We start from the raw sequence: 16,649 nt of genomic DNA, 5'->3' as shown, positions 1-16,649 counted from the left end.
CCTAGAAAAGTAGTTTTTCTTCTTCTTCTAAATACAGCAGTGGCCAAAATTATAGAACACTAGTATTTTCCGTTTTCAACTGCTAAAAATGGTTTTACGTCAGTTATTTCTATCTTTTGCTGTACTGTGTCACTGTCAGTAGGACATATCAGTTTACATTTCCAAACATTCATTTTGTCATTAATTTTAATAATCCAGTGAGATTTTTGTTTGCACAAGGAGTCTGACAGCCAATGCTCCACACGGAGATCTGATCTCACTATCATCCAGTCTGTCTGGAATGACATGAAGAAACAGAACAAACTGAGACAGACTAAATCCAGAAGAACTGTGGCAACGTCTCCAAGATGCTTCAAGAAACCTACCTGCAAAGCTACAGTACTGTTAAAAAATACTGTAAAAACTTCCAAAAATGGTATACTACCGTAAAATTAATGTCCAATACATGTAATGTCCAATACAGTTTTTCACCGTATATAGTAGGGGAATTTACCGTTAACCATTTAACAGGATTTTACTGTAGCATTTTTACAGTCTTTTACCGTTAAATTCACGGTCATTTTTTACAGTGTATGTACTGGGGGTCCCTGGGTTGGTTATGAGTCTGGGTGGGCTCTTACTGTTTTTTATGAAACAGAAACAGAAACAATTAAGTTGGCAATACATGGCGATCTTGTATTTTGTACTTGTTGCTTTTGAGTCACGAACAGTGTTCGCCCAGGGCAGTCCAGCCCTGGCAGCGGTGACGTCATCGAGCACTGGGTTGAGCAGCAGAGAAAGAGAGAGCGAGAGAGCGCGAGAGCGCCGCGGCGGAGTTCTTATAGGGCCTGCGAACGAAGCACTGGGAGGACAACGAAAAGCGCGCTGAACGGGATTTTCCATCGCCCTCTTCTGAATGCACCCACATCGAGGCTAGTCGGAATAAAGGTAGTTTCCATCCGCATCCCTTCGTTTCCCCAGAACTGTCCAGAGGCAACCTGTAAAGGTAAAGAACTGCGAGCGCGTAAACTTGGTGTGTGAGCGTGTGTGGCAGCTTCACGGGAGGTGTATTCGGTGTTTCGTGGTTCACTTTAATAGACGTTTCGAGAGGAAGTCTAGCCGAGAAGCGAAAGCTTTTTTAAATCGCTTAAGACTCTTAAAGTCACACACAGTGATTTTGTCTTGTGAATTTGCCGCTGGATAAATACTGAATGAAGCTTTTGTGTGCCCACACTAGTACAATAGCAGCGAGGTCAATAAGAATCGAGTCTTCGAATCTTTATTTGCGAATCAGAGCGTAGAGCTGTTGTTATGGTACCGCAACCAGCTGACTTTTTTGCGATATTGTTATTGTTTTTTTTTTCTGAGACATTGTGCAACACCACATGGCACAGTTGAAAATATTTTTTTTTAGCATATATATATATATATATGACAACCAGGCCTAGTTATTATGGTACAACAATAAAACATAAAACATAGCCTATACATTATTGTAGATATTTTAATAATATTTTGGCTTAACCTGTTTGGTTGCAAAGGTTGCATACATTTTCAGCACAGTCTAAACTATTTCAAATTAAATTATGTATTAAGTCTTACCAAACGATTTGTTATTTAGTTGTCAGCAGCATCAAGCTTTTCAGCATAAAAATAATGTAAAAAATCATTAAAATAATTTGCCTTGAACACCATTGTTTCCTGTTGATCGTACTGTTGTGTTAATGCTGTTGCCTGCGTTGTTTGTGTTTATGGACCAACCAAAAGGAACTGATCAGTAGGCCTTACAGTTAAGGTAAAAAGGTTTGAATATTGGATTACAGTATTGGTCCATAATCTAAGTCTGTCTCTCTCTTCAGTGCCTGTTACTCAGTCTCTACCCTCCTGTGATATGTCTGTGGAAAGGGAGTGTCCCTGTCTCTCTCTGCAGCATTCTAGGCAGTGTGCATGCCAGAGATAACAGAATTGGACCGTTTCTCTGAATCCCGTAATTCTCTCATTTGCTAAGAACAGGTCAAGCATAATGAACTGGCACTATTTCCCTTGGAAATTTTCACTCGTTGGCTGCAGTTGATGGTGGAAATCCGGTTGGTTATACATGCATTATGTCAGTATTACAAGATGAGTGTGCTAAATTGGTCAGCAATGTCTTTTTAGGGGATCTGATTGACCCTCTCTCACACCGCATCAGATGCCATTTAGGATGCTGCCAGCCAGAGAGATGAGATTTAAGTTGAATTTAGATTCATTCAGATGTGTAAAAATGTCATAAAGTGCCTTTATTGTGGGGGTAAAACTTATAATGCAATGTGATAATATGCTGTTTAAAAAGATGCACAAATAAATGTTCATCAAAAGCCTGATCATATTTGATACTCACATTTGAACATGATTTTTCTAAAAAGTGATGTATGTATAATCAAGTTGCTAAATCTAAGTTACTTCAGTCCAGTATTCATCCTGAAATATTACTAACAACTTAAAATTATTCTTGTTTACTTCATAAAAATCTGTCAAAATCAAGATTTCACAGAAAAAAAAAAAGTGGTGACACTTTATTTTGAAGTCCACTTTAGACTAACTGTAAGTAAGATTGTGTGCAACAAGTTTTTCAGCAAACTTTTGATCATGTCGATAATTTAGAGGCTTTACAAATTTGAGTACATAGGCTTTATTTGATTTAGCTGAACTGGGTCTCAGACCCATATCCACCAATGTAAATACTGAAGTCTTCACTGTCAGAATCCCCTTTGGTCAAAGGAGTGTGTGAAAATGATTATGCTCTCCTGATGTGCTTATAGCTGTTTCTTGTATCTGTTGGGGTCAGCTCTGCCAAAATAACATCCTCTCTCCAGGGTTGAACTCTGGAATCTTGCCCAATTGGGAGTTTAATTGCTGATCATGAAAGGCATTAATTGCCTTTGCTCTGAAAAAAAAAAAAAATGGCCTGGAATTAAATTACACAGTGCGGTAGAAAATGAATGATTTAAAGCGTTTAGTGTACATTGTAAACTGTACATTTTGTCGTCATTAAGGAATTTTTCTTTACGGTCTTATCCTTTCCCCCATGCAGCGCAGGAACAGAGCAATTTGCAGCTCAGCATGGATGATGCATATTTTATTAACAGTCTGGGAAAATGTAGCATTTCAATATTTCATCAGTGCACAGCTTGTCATCGGTGCCAGGAAAAAGTATGAAGCCCTCCAAAAATAGGCTCTGTTAAAAGTTACCTTGAGGAGGACAAATTACATGAGTTGCGACTCCGTGTTTCTGACAGGGCATTATTAAAACTCTGGATCTCCAGAATAAGCCCCTGCTGAGCAGTGATCTCAGTAAAGACCTTGAGAAAGGTACCTAACTTTGGACAATTTTTGTGCTGCTCAAAATAATTGGAATAGTTAAGCATTAAGGAAACAAAAAGGAAAGGATTGTTGGTGCTCTTTTCTGATTTCGAACAGTCATCTCAGGTCATGCAAAATCGAGGACTGCTTAATGTGGCAGATTATACAATGTCTGCGAGTTTTGACTTCATGTAATGTGCATGATCCTCCTATGTTCCAACATGACTGACAGTGCAATGTATGTTATTAAAGGAATCATATGATGCGATTTCAAGTTTTCCTTTCTTTTTGGAGTGTTACAAGCTCTTGGTGCATAAAGAAGATCTGTAAAGTGTCTTTACATTTATTTTGAAAGATGAAGCTCGCGATTATGGTAAGGGGCGTTACATTTCCGACGTTTTGCTTGCGGTGTTCGGCCAATCACAATGCATTGGGTCAGCTGGCCAATCAGAGCAGTCTGCTCTGATTGGCCAATCACAATGCACTGGGTCAGTTGGCCAATCAGAGCAGACTGCGCTTGTCAAAGGAGGGGGCTTTGTTGAAAACGACGCGTTTGAGAGAGGCGGGGCATAGAGGACCTACAATAATGTACAGTATTCGAAAAATAATGTGTTTTTTGAACATTAAAGCATGTCAACATATTCTGTTACACCAAATACACAAAATAATGATCTTTTAAAATAGCATCATATGACCCCTTTAAACAGATAGTCAAGGTCTTTGGCCACTGTGCCACATTTCCCACAATTTGAAAATATTTATACAACCCTGCATAGTGAGGACGTTGTGCATTGCCCATGTGATTGATTAATCCTGCCCTGTAGCAACATTATCTAATGACAGGGGCTTAAAGGAATTTTCTGGGTTCATATTCAAGGAGGGGGGAAAAACATCACAAATTAATGAGGCCCAACCTGAGCAAAAATATACAACTTGGTGCATATTTATAATGATGATATTTTTATCTTTATAATTCTGATAGCTTGTAAAGTCAATGAGATCTTTATAACAGTATAGGAGACTACTTGCACAAAATTCATCAGTTTTTTTTAAATATCAGTTTTGACATGATATCTCTCTAAATGTCTAAGTAAGATGATATGTAAATGGTAAATTTTTATTGTGGGGGGCAAAACATATAGCAATGCAGTACAGTGATTGAGAGATGTACAAATGTTTCTCAATAGCCTGATGTATCATAATTTGATACTTACATTATAACATTCTAAAAACAATCATAACTGTTGTGGTACCTCAAGCTGCTGCTTAAAAAATAACTTGCTGTTGGTTAACCAAACCACCACATGTCTTTGATGTGAGGAAGTGGTGATATTCTCTACAAATTATAGGATTTATGTGAGATTTTAAATCTCAGCTAGAGACATGCATGTAGTTGTCAGAATCAAGTTTATTTGTACAGCTCTTTTCACGATACAAATCATGGCCAGAATGCTTGATTTATCCATTGTGTATAGCTGTAGATAGGCTCTTATCTTCTCCGTTAAGAGGCAAGTGCAGATGCAGCGATTTCCCATGTTTAAAGCATGTCAAGCTTGTTTGAGATGGAACTCCATATGAATCCATCATGACTACAAAAAGAACGTTTTCTTAGAACAGGTAGATTTTTCCTTTCTCTTTGTCATTGACACTCTTATTTGTCATTGACTCTTGAACCAGCTCTTGAATCTTGAAAGTCCTGTTTCTAAGCACAAGCCTGTCACATTATGGTGTCTTCATTAACTAAATGGCGGTTTATATGCTGTACTATTCTGATTGTTAAACAGAAGTTGTCTGTTTTGTCATTTGGGTTTGTTTCCTATAAGTTCAAATAGTGTGTGGTGCATCAGTTTACAGGAACAGCAGTCTATCCAGCATGTCTACGTGCAGTGTGAGCTGAATAAATTGATTAATAATTAGTATAGACATTAATAGAACTGTGTTTGTGAGTAAAATATGGCTACTGTTGTCATAGCTGTCAGTTTTCCTTGTAATGGGAACTGGGATGATGTGTCCAGTTTAATAGACAAGACATTCTCCTGTGGTTTTATTTAATCTCATGGTGATTACATTTACCGTTCCTCATATTTCATTATAAGCTGTTGTAGAAGGAAGACAGACTACTGCAGAGAGATGTTTGAGGTCAGAACAATTACAGAGAGAGACGGTTTTCATTGCGTTATTGGTTATCTCGTCATTCTATTTGTTCAGGAAATTTACAATGTAGATTTATTTTAGTTAGTTAGTCAGTTCTGTTTTCTTTCACAGTTAAGGCATTCTTAATGGACCAAATTCAATACAATGCAATAAAAATTCATTATACCAATCATTATTTTTAGTACAATGATAAATGTAATAGAAGTCACGTGAACAAATTGTACCCTCAATGGTCTAAATGTTTGTGTGCTGTAATGAATTAAAACTCTTTTTCTGTACAGTTTACATGACATCTCAATTTTTTAGCTTAATGTTTTTCATCAGATTTTGGGCTTAATGGTGAAAAATATAAATGAATTATTCTGCATTAGTGCAGGGCAGGCAATGTTAAATTGTTACAATGTTGCACATTTTTGCATGTTGACTACATTTGTGTAAATTTAGACGTAGCCTATAGTGTTTGGGTTACATCAAGAGTTATCTCAACTTACGGACACATATTTTTATGATATAAAGATGCATTTTCATTCCTTCTGTCACATTTTAGAGATGTCACCAGCTTGGTTAACCGGTTTTTACCCTTTATTGCACCGAGCTGGATGTTGGCAATCTAGAAATGTGTTTGTGTGATCACTCAGCCAGAGGTGGCTCAGAATATGACTTATCTTTTGGATATGAGTAGGGCAAGATAAAGACATATGAGCAAAGGGGTTGAAAAAGAGTTCCTGTCTGACCATAAAACAGCTTGTCAAACAAAATTTCAGCTTGTCTACTTGACTGCCTTTCTCTCACTCTTTTCCCACTCCCTCTTGGGTGTAAAGTGTTGGCAGGCTGCTAATTCTTTAAATGACTTAAGTAAGATAACCTTCGCTGCTTTCAGTGAAATGGGCAAGGACCTAATTTTCAGCTACACAATTTATATCTTATCCTCTCTTGATAAAGTTTGATAATGTAGAGGCCTGATCTGTGTTTTTGAGGAATGTGTGAAATAAATTGTGAGTCTACAAGCATCAGTTTCATTTAACACTTTCTCTATAGGCATTGTGTTTTCTTTCCATCTTTTTCTATCCTGGCTCAATTTTTCTCACATGGCCTCTTTTCAAAGGAATCAAGTTCCCCATTGTAAGTGGAATATCTCTGCATTTCATACTAGGAAAGACTTATATTAGATTTTTTTTATTACTACAGCAGATATAACATCTAACTGCAGCATATTTACAATCGTAACTGTCTAAAATAACATCATAATTAAAAACCCTCATAATTAAAGGGGTCCTATTATGCTCTTTTACAAAGTCTTGATTTTGTTTTGGGGGTGTACTAGAACAGACTCTCATACTAGGTTGTTCGAAAAACACATTATTTTTCACATTTTTTACATTATTACAACACCTCTCTCCTCAGTCTGGCATGAACGGCTCGGATAGTTCCTGTATCAAATGAAGGCCCGCCTTCTGAAATACAAAATGTGCTGTGATTGGTTAGCTGGGCCAGTGTGTGTTGTGATTGGTTAGCTGGGCCAGTGTATGTTGTGATTGGTTAGCTGGGCCAGTGTGTGCTGTGATTGGTTAGCTGGGCCAGTGTGTGTTATGATTGGTTAGCTGGGCCAGTGTGTCTTGTGATTGGTTAGCTGGGCCAGTGTGTCTTGTGATTGGTTAGCTGGGCCAGTGTGTCTTGTGATTGGTTAGCTGCCCCAGTCTGGCATGAACGGCTCGAATAGTTCCTGTATCAAATGATGTGATTGTTTAGCTGGGCCAGTGTGTGTTGTGATTGGTTAGCTGGGCCAGTGTGTGTTGTGATTGGCACCACTCGGCGCCTGGTCGGGAAAATGTCATGCCCCTTACCATTGCCGCCTGTGAGCTTCAGTGTAAATATTGCGTCAAAATCAAATCAATTTGAGCGCGATTTAAACCCGGATGACTGTAACCACTCTAAGTTCGGAAAATATGCGTTGTAGTCCAAACGAGTCGTTCGTTGTAGTTTTTGAAAAGTGATTTCTGTTAAATAAAATATCCTTTTGAAATGGACTTTGAGCTTTGTAACTTTGCAGAGCTTTTTTATGCTCAAACAGCAACATTACAGACTAACTAAAGTTGAAAAAGTGAAAAAGCATAATAGGACCCCTTTAAACAGTGGTGCAAAAGCCTCATTAGACATAGCAGTCCCTAACCAAAAACTCTGACAATTTTAATTTAATTGAGCCCCCTTTTGTGTAGATAATTGAAGATACAATCACTGAGATACTTTGTTTGGTTGTTTATAGAAGAGATATATTCAAAACAATAAAAAAAATAATATTAAAACAATTTTTTATACTTGATAACTTTCATACATGAGTGGCTTCTTTATTCTTGCTGTATCTGCTGTATTCCTCCCTCTACAGTAAATATATAGTTAAAAGTAAAAGAGTGCAAAAGTAAAAAAAATAAGATAAATAAATGAAAAATATTTTTCTCTATAGAGAAATGTGATTTGGTAGTGGTAGAAATGTGATTTGGTAGTGGTATGTGATTTGGTAGTGGTAGTTCTTTTGCTGCAGTTCTTGTTTTTACAGTAATAATGATTTCTCTGATTCGTATGTATTTACCGCTTCAGGATTGAGGAAAGTTGTCTCATAAAAGATGCTGCGTACACAGTCCTGTACCTTTTGTCTTTTTCTCTTATTTTTTCTTTTTTAAATTAAAAGAAAAAAAAATGAATGAGAAAAATGCTTCCAAAACCAAGACTTCTGAACAAGTTTGCAATCACTGTTATGATCTGTAGTAACCGAATCAAATGCCTGAACACTTGCTAGAGTCTTGATTCCTAGAGAGAATGAAGATGTGTAAATGAAGCTGGCAGTGATGGGCAGGAACCTTGATGGATGAGTAATGTGCTGATCACAGTGACTGGAAGCGTTCCAGAAGGTCAGCGGAAGCTTCTTGATGGCCTTTTTTTTTTTTTTACCTCTATTTCCACCACAGGCGGCATCACTCTATTTTTACGTACTTGTGAAGTGTTAGACCAGACTAGAGTGAGAAGAATTCTTACCCAGTCTTGAATCATTCTTATCTTCCTCTCTGTATCTTATTTTAGGCAGCTGATGTCTTCATTAGTTCACATTAAGAATTCGCTAGATGTAAATTAGCAGTCTTTTTGCACATAATACATCTTTTCATCCATTTGTTCCATTTTGTTCATGGGTCACTTATCATTGCGTGACTCATGCTGTATGGTTTTTTAAAAGTTTACATGTGTATGCTGCACATTAAGTTTTTGCTGTGTGATCTCAGGCCAGTTGTTTATTTTTTTCCCTGTTCTAAATGGTTTATTTTCCAGTGGGTTTCTTGGCTAGTGTCTCATTACCGTTAAGAACATAATGTAATAACATGTTGTGTGCCAATGTGAGTAAAAAGATCCATTTCAGCTGGAGAACAAACATGCTTAAACCTGTGCTCAACTGCTCCTCTTTGTTCCGGCATGATTTGTTCTTTTCCATTAGTCAGTTATTAGCTTTCTTAATAATGAAACTGCGTGTCTTTTCTGATCACACAGGAAACAGAAGAGTGGGAGGAAGCCTGCAAACCATGTTTTGTCATCTGTATGTGTGTGCCACAAACACTTGTGTGTGTGTGTGTGTGTGTGTGTGTGGGTGGCACATAAGCACTTCACTAAAATGATGTGAGTGTGGGATCCATAAGGACATTGAGCAGACAATCAATATGTTTAATGTTGTTTGGTGGCACTTTCCATGAATATATATATAACATTAATTAAATAGGCTACATTTGTAATAATAATAATAATAATAACAATATCAAAACTGACCGATTTTCCAAAAGGCTTCGTTGAATAAACATGAGCATGTACTGCACGTTTAAATATCAAAACTATTTCTGAAGGAAGACTATCTTTAGAAAATTTTCGATGTCATTTTCATTTCATCTTGCATGTTATATGCCTGATAAAGCAGCGTTTGTGAGCTCAGTGCTGCTTTGTGTACAGCTGTTACTGGGGAAACCTGTTTCTCCCACTTTAAAGCACCTCCTGCTGGCAGAGAATTAATTTGCATTCTGATTATTTGGACATGTGGGTCGCAGGTGGATAAAATAAATCATAAATGATGCAAATATTAAAGGTGCAATAGGTGATTGTCTTCAGAAACATTTTTTGTTATGCTGGTTGAAAGTCTCTTCACATCCCGATAGCAATCATTAAATTAAGTGGTCTAAATGTATTTGTCTGTATTTATATATTCTGTGGAAGGTGTAGGATCAAGAAATGTTCGTCTAATCAAAACGTTCGGTCCGAGCGTTTTAATATGCTTTCCTACCTGCCTGTCAACGTATGTATTAGCATACCTCTGCGCACCCTGTTCGCGCAGACATGATACGTCATCAGCTCATTCTTGTACGCTGTGCAGACAGAGCGAGAATGGCAGACAAACATCAACAATCCGATTTTCCTTCCTGGTATTGTAGTACTTTTAAAGATTTCTCACTGGTGAATGACACATGATGTAGCCCAGCGGTTAATCCAGTCCTCGCGCCAGCTCGTTAGAAGTGAGCTACGTGCATGAACTGTGTTCCGATCGATATGATCCCTACACAGTGTTCATTGCTCCCTACTCCCTGAGCGGGGTAAATCCGTTGAAGTTTACTTCACTTCGGAACATGGGCTGGAATTGGGAACCTGATGTAGCCTATTGTAGTAATGTTGTCTCTGGTCTGTGAGTGTAAATGCGTTCAGGGGGCGTGGCTTTGGACGGCGATTGCAGGAAGGGTGGGACGTTCGCTTTCAGTGCTATCAGGCTAAAGTTAGCATTTTCCAAGATCTCCTATTGTACCTTTAACTAAATTTTTTTTAAATAAATTTTTTTCAGGAGGCGGACGATTTCGTGTGTGTGTTCGTTCGCCTGATCGGGAAGTTGCAGTGACAGAAACGGTGACATTCCAGATAAAGTCTGAAAGGAGTAAAGCCTGTGTTAATGCTAATGAGCTAATATGGCCAAAGAAGATATTTTGATTTATAAATAAATGTTCATTTAAAAGCAGTCCATGATCAGCATAGCTATTATGTTACCGTATTATGTTACCTTTAACTCCGACGAGGTTTTGTTCCGTCCTCCACGCTGTGACAACTCACAAAAGACTATTTTTAGCCAAGCAGCGCGGAGAGCCGCTTCAGAAACGTGCCGCTGCTGGCCGGTATAAACACAAGCATTAGAGCGGCCGCGATCAGTTCCGGTTCCCGCCGCAGACGTGTGCAGTGAGGTGCAGATCAGCTCTAACGTCACTGAATCTGCTGTTAAAAATGAACCATCCATTCATCATATCATCATGCAAAACATACACGACAAATAGCGAATTTCTCATTGTTTCTCGAAACGTCATAGCATTTCCACCGGCGATGACATGACTGCGGCAATCATTTATGTCCCCACGCATCATGTATGTCGTCACGCGTTGACGTCATCAAATTGCGATCGGTTCGTGAGATCGGCCAAGTGTAGTGAGTACCGATCGAGTCATAAAATGTGTTTATCGGCCGATACCGATCTCCGGCCAATCGATCGGAGCATTTTTGGTCATTTCGAATTTTTTACTATCAGTTATATATTACATATTTTTTTCAGGTTAGAGACATTTGTTTGCATTTATACATTTAAAACTAGGTACTTTTCATTAAATGTTAATGTTATGTTAAAAGTTTAACATTTCCCATTAGTTCTCACCACACACGCACACACACACACACAAAAACATTTTAGGTTTTGCCTGTAATGCCTAAAAAAAGTGCTTAAAAATGTGCTTTTGACATTGGTTTAAATTCTGCTTGTTTTGGGGTCTGTAAGCTTGGTACTGTACGTCAGGCTGATTTAAAAATATGTATTAAACAACATAAAAAGGATGTGATTTTTGGTTGTTAGTTGCCCACCCCACCACTTTCAGTATCTGTTTGGATTATTTAAAAGCTCCAGGGCTTGAACTTGCTTTTTGGATGCAAATAAAGTGCATTAGCACAGCCTAGTTTCCGCTCTCATGTAACGGTACAAGCTCTCAGCTTAAGAAAAATGCAAAACAATTATTGAACATATCACTCCAAGATAGGAGGACCACAATCATCTGCACCTGTCTAATTATTTTAGTGATTTACTGCTTTAAACATAATCTCCTCATTGGCCTCTATGGACTGGTTGCGTAAAGATTGATGAATTAAAAATTAGGTACTGCTCTAAATGTCAGCCCACAGTTTGTTTGAATATCTGGCTGTCTTTCATTGTTTATGGTAAAAATGTGTTGTAGTCATCCTTCTGAGAGCTGACGACAGTCACAACATCTCTGACTCGCACACTTAGTCTTTGCTCATGCAGATACTCTATATTCTTAGGTACACATTCACGCTCAGTCTGTTTGTGTTCAGAAATGATTGCTTTTTTTTTTAGAGAGCTCTGGTGACCAGCAGTTAGAAGGCAACATATTCTGCCCTGGGGCTGTTGGTCTGCTTTTGTCCCACTCTGGGCTTTAGCCATGTGCAGTATATGATCTTGAATGTATACGATGCAGGAACACATTCTGTTGACAAAGCTGACATAAACACAGAACAAGTGCCTAAAATCATTCAAATCTTTCATTTTTAATCACACTGTGCAAAATTGTGATATTTTGTATTGTTTTAGTAGCAGGTTGGTGTTTTGAATCAATCATCCCAGTGATTTGAATATTTTTAATCCGTTCACAAAAAGATTCATTCACAGATTCAGTCAATTTCTGCATTTTTGCATTGTTACATCAGTAGGTGTGTATGTTTTTATTGAGTCATTGAATCCTTTAATCAAACAACAGTCAAAACAGATGACCCAAACAAGTCTCATTATTGATAATTAAATTTTGGCCGCTGACAAATCTGCTTAGAGATATTGGCGCTGACAGCCTTGTGGACAGTGTGCTAAAAACAAAATCTTCTAAGGTACTCAAAAAAAGTGTTTATACATTGTGTTTTTACACAAATGAAAGCAGAATTATCATTTATTGTTTTTCCACTTTGACCTGTTGAACATGATTTTAATCCAACTACAGAAGGAAAAGTTTTTTAATTGCATTAGCTTGATATATTTTTTTTTCACATTTGTAATTCTTCCAAAGCATTTCTCTCTTTGTTGTGAAGAACACTGATTCACATGCCGAACTGAGCAAGCATTCTGATGGTCACAATTTATTAAGTTTGGTCACGACTATATCTCAGGCTATTGCCACTATAAACGCAGAAAAGCAGTCACATGTTTTCAAAATGGGGAGGTTTTTTGCAGGAAAAAAAAAAAGACTTAGAATGATTAATTCCCTTAAAAGATTCTTTGACAAATGTTTGCAGGAAATGTAGATTTAACTAACATCCCCATTCTTTGTTTTGCCCCCAAATGAGGCATGCCACCCAAGGTTGATTCATTGGAATGTCATTGGATTTAGTAGTTTTGGATTAAAAGCGTTCAGTGGCAGATACAAATTAAGTGTTACAAACTCCATTTGGTGGGACTTTTCCACTGTAGTTATCAGAGAGAGAGTGAGCAAGAGAAAAGGCGAGGTGCTCACTGGTTGGTCTGAAATGTTGAACTTGAAGGGAGTGTCTATTTTAACAAGACACTCCTGAGGAGCGTCACTTCAAAGCTGTGGAAGCTTGTGACTGGAATAGAAAGAGAGGTAAACCAGGCCCTGATGTCAAGAACACTTAACGTCTCCGCTGTCCTTTTTACTTTACCGTTATGTTTTTCTTCCACTTCCTTGCATGTCCCTGCTGTACCTCCTGGTTCCTTTCACACTACCAACAACGTCTCTCAAATTCTTCACAAAGCGTTTCATTTTTCCATTCTTCCCTAACAAGATACCAGTGCATGACATCACAATATAACATCACAATTACTGTTTTACTGGAAGCAAAAGATGCAAATCAAGTACAGAGTAAATAAATATTGTGCCACTATCTGTAAAATGAGTCCAGGCTTTATACTTTTGTATGTAGTGTTTCCAACAGATCTTTTTATAGTGAATGACAAACCTGTTTTTCAACTCATCATTGACGCAAAAACAAACGGGATAGTTTGTGGAGTTCAATGTGCTGAGATATGTTTTGTCCCAGATCTCTTTGTGCATGGTATCTGTGAATTCAGAAAAAATAAAACAGAACACACAGGATCCAGGAAGGAATACTACCCCCCCCCTTCCATCAGGCCCTAAAAATTTTATTTTTGTTACATTTTTAATAAATTGTTAAATTGTACAAGTTTGATGATTTCCATTATTAGGCATGTTTTTTGATTACAGTAATTACATTTTTCTAAAAAAAAAAGAAGAAACTGGAGTTTGGAATAAATTAAAATAATCAGTAATTTGGCTTCCTTATGTGTCATCTGAGCTTCAAGCAATGGAATGCCTTCATATCAGTTAGCAATATCCCATATCCAACTATGAATGCAGCGAAGCATTAGAGGCAGCAGACAAACAGAAAATGTATTCTTGACAGCTGTTTGTGACCTGAATGCCAAGTACAGCGTGGTCTCGGTTCTTCATCGGTTCTTTTCCCTCTGGTGCAGTTGCTGAGATTGTGACAGATTTAAAGGGCTCTCTTCCTTCCTCCTCTCAGCGTTCTGGATGGTATTGGGGTGTCAATCAAATTTGTTAGCTTTTTAGTTTCCTGTTTGCACAACAGTGCCGTGAGGCTGTTGTCTGCACCTGCGTGATAGATCAGGATGGGAACGACACTGGTGCAGCTGGACCTTATGGGATCTGTGGTTTGAACTACCAGATTGGCAGTCAAGTATAAAACTGGGGAAACAGATTTTACATCCCTTGTGCATTAAAACCATGGGAATTTGGAAAGAGAAGAAAGGGACAGAGATGAAAAGGAAAAGACAGGGTGAAATAGAGAATGAGACAGATCCTGTAAGTGACCAGTGATTTCTCATCTAAAACAATCAGCAATTTAAAATTGCTGAAAAATAAAAGGTATTTTCCAATCTGTTTCAGTCTGCTTTATTCTGTTTCAACATTCAGAAACATTCAGTTTCTGTTGAAACAGAATAAAGCAGACTGAAACAGATTGGAAAATACCTTTTATTTTTCAGCAATTTTAAATTGCCTCTTTTAAATGTTTTTAAAGTTTCTTGGTTGTGAACTTCACTTTTTCAAATTCTACATTTAGTTGCACCTCTGAAGTCCTCATTGCTGTAGTCCTGGAACTTGTAAACACGTGTTTTTTTGTGTGAAATCCTGTTTATGTCAGGCAATCAGATTTAGAATTTCTGCTTCAGTTAGTATTTCCAGTTTATTGTACCATATGCATCAGATGGTTGGTGAGTGTGGTGCAGATGGTCTGTGGGTGTGACGTATGAAAACCAAACCAAGGCAAGAAATAGACTCAGAGTGGAAACCTCAGAGTGTGATGGTGTTGTCATATTAGGCTTGAAATAGAATAGGAAGTTTACAGCTCATTGGACTCTTTTACCCCAAAATGTGCTGTTTTGTTCTTTAAATATTAAGCCTCATCTATCTTCACCCTCAGCTGTGATAATGTGTCAGGGCAGACCAGAGCCCTCCAGCTTGTGTTTGTCAAAGATACGGATCTTGCCAGTGGTAATTTCTTCTCTTTTATCTCTTGTGTTTGTGTGAACAGGCTGCACTTGGTAGCTGAAATGATAGTGTTGACAGTGAAAATTGGAGAGCAAGGAAAATGCTTCTTGCTATCATTCTTTTCCATTCATTCTACATGACGTAGAGTCAAATTTTCCTTTCTGCGAACAAGGAAAACTGCAGTGCTGAGCCAAATATACTGGCTGATCTCTATCTTTCTCTACCCCATTTTGCTAGGATAGTTCATCCAAGAATGAAAATTGTCGTCATTATTTTCTATATGATTATTTTATTCCACTGGACAAGAAAGTAGATGTTTTAAAGAATGTTCATGCTGCTCTTTTACATACAGTACAACCAACACCATGACCAGAGGGTATCAAGGTCAAAAAATAATGAAAAATACCTATGTTCACACTGTTTTTTTTAAAAGAAATTGATACTTTTATTCAACAAGGAGACATTAATCAAATGTAACATTAGATGTTTATAATGCTACAAAAGATTTCTATTTTAAGTGTATGCTGTTATTTTGAACGTTTATCATAGAACCCTGAAAAAAGTATCACCATTTCAAAAATTAAGCTGCAATTTGATGAAAAAAAAGAAATGTTGCATAAAATGTTTCTATATACAGCTAAATATATTTCATAGTGCACATTTTGATCAAATAAATATGATAAAATAAAATACTAAAAAAAGTGTAAAAGTGCCCCATACGACTTGTGCACTATATTCCATACAAAATTGAAGTCACTATTTGCAGAAAATCTTCACAAATGCCAAAATGAGATTTTAAGAGGTACAGCAGAGGAAGCTTTTCATTGAACATTTTTTTTTTTTAAAGTTCAGACTTTTTTGCACAAAAGTATTGGTTTTAAAATGTATCTTCTAGATATATAGTCTTTATAAACTACTTTTATAGTATTTTATCTAGCTTTTTTTGTTTTAAGAGCTTAACAGCACTAAGTACTCGTTCACTCTCAATAAGAGTAAGCATCTTTACCTAGAACTTCATCTTTCATTTTTCATGGAAAAAAAGGAAGTCATACGGGTTGTCAACAATAAGGGTGAGTAAAGTGTGACCGAATTTTCATTCTTGGGTGAACTATAACTTTAAGGTCACTTTTCTGACTTCCTGTGTGTCACAGCTGGCTCATGTGGCCTCACTCTCCCCCTCCTTTGTCTGTTTTTCTCTTTCTTGTTCCCTTCTTCCCTTCAGGGTCAAGGCTTTCCCAGAAACTGGGTTACAAGAGTGCACAGTCACATGGTTCAACTTGACCGCCTGAGCCCTGAAAAAAAAATCCAGATACACAAGTTACAGTCATTAACGGACACAAATACACACATGAATAAAGGGGTCAAACACACATAAACACACACAGTTAACTGGCTGCAGTGAGAATTAGGCACTACTGCCAAAAATCTGCAACAGACCCCCTTCTCTTCCTATTTATTTCTTTCGCGCTGGCCTAGTCACTATCCTTCAGCTCCTACACAACCCACAATGCAACATTTATGCAAAATATTAATTATAAATTAATAATATATATATATATATATATATGTATG

The 16,649-nt window shown here is 37.4% G+C and overlaps 1 protein-coding gene across 2 annotated transcripts in view; it reads left to right on the top strand.

Moving 5' to 3' along the window:
* The first annotated feature begins 791 nt into the window (after positions 1-791).
* LOC107748532 (cytoplasmic protein NCK2-like) overlaps positions 792-16,649 on the top strand; it is a 46,269-nt gene continuing 30,411 nt past the window's right edge. The window contains exon 1 of one of the 2 annotated variants that reach the window (XM_016563345.1): positions 792-927. The gene's annotated coding sequence lies outside the window, so the exon portion shown is untranslated. Of the gene's footprint in view, positions 986-16,649 lie in introns of both variants that reach the window. The other variant, XM_016563344.1, reaches the window with a different exon arrangement.

This window comes from Sinocyclocheilus rhinocerous, unplaced genomic scaffold, assembly GCF_001515625.1.
Source record: "Sinocyclocheilus rhinocerous isolate Xijiao unplaced genomic scaffold, SAMN03320098_v1.1 scaffold349, whole genome shotgun sequence".
NCBI classification, from domain to species: Eukaryota; Metazoa; Chordata; class Actinopteri; order Cypriniformes; family Cyprinidae; genus Sinocyclocheilus; species Sinocyclocheilus rhinocerous.
Note: the sequence above shows the minus strand (reverse complement) of the source record. Positions and strands in the feature narration are given on the sequence as shown.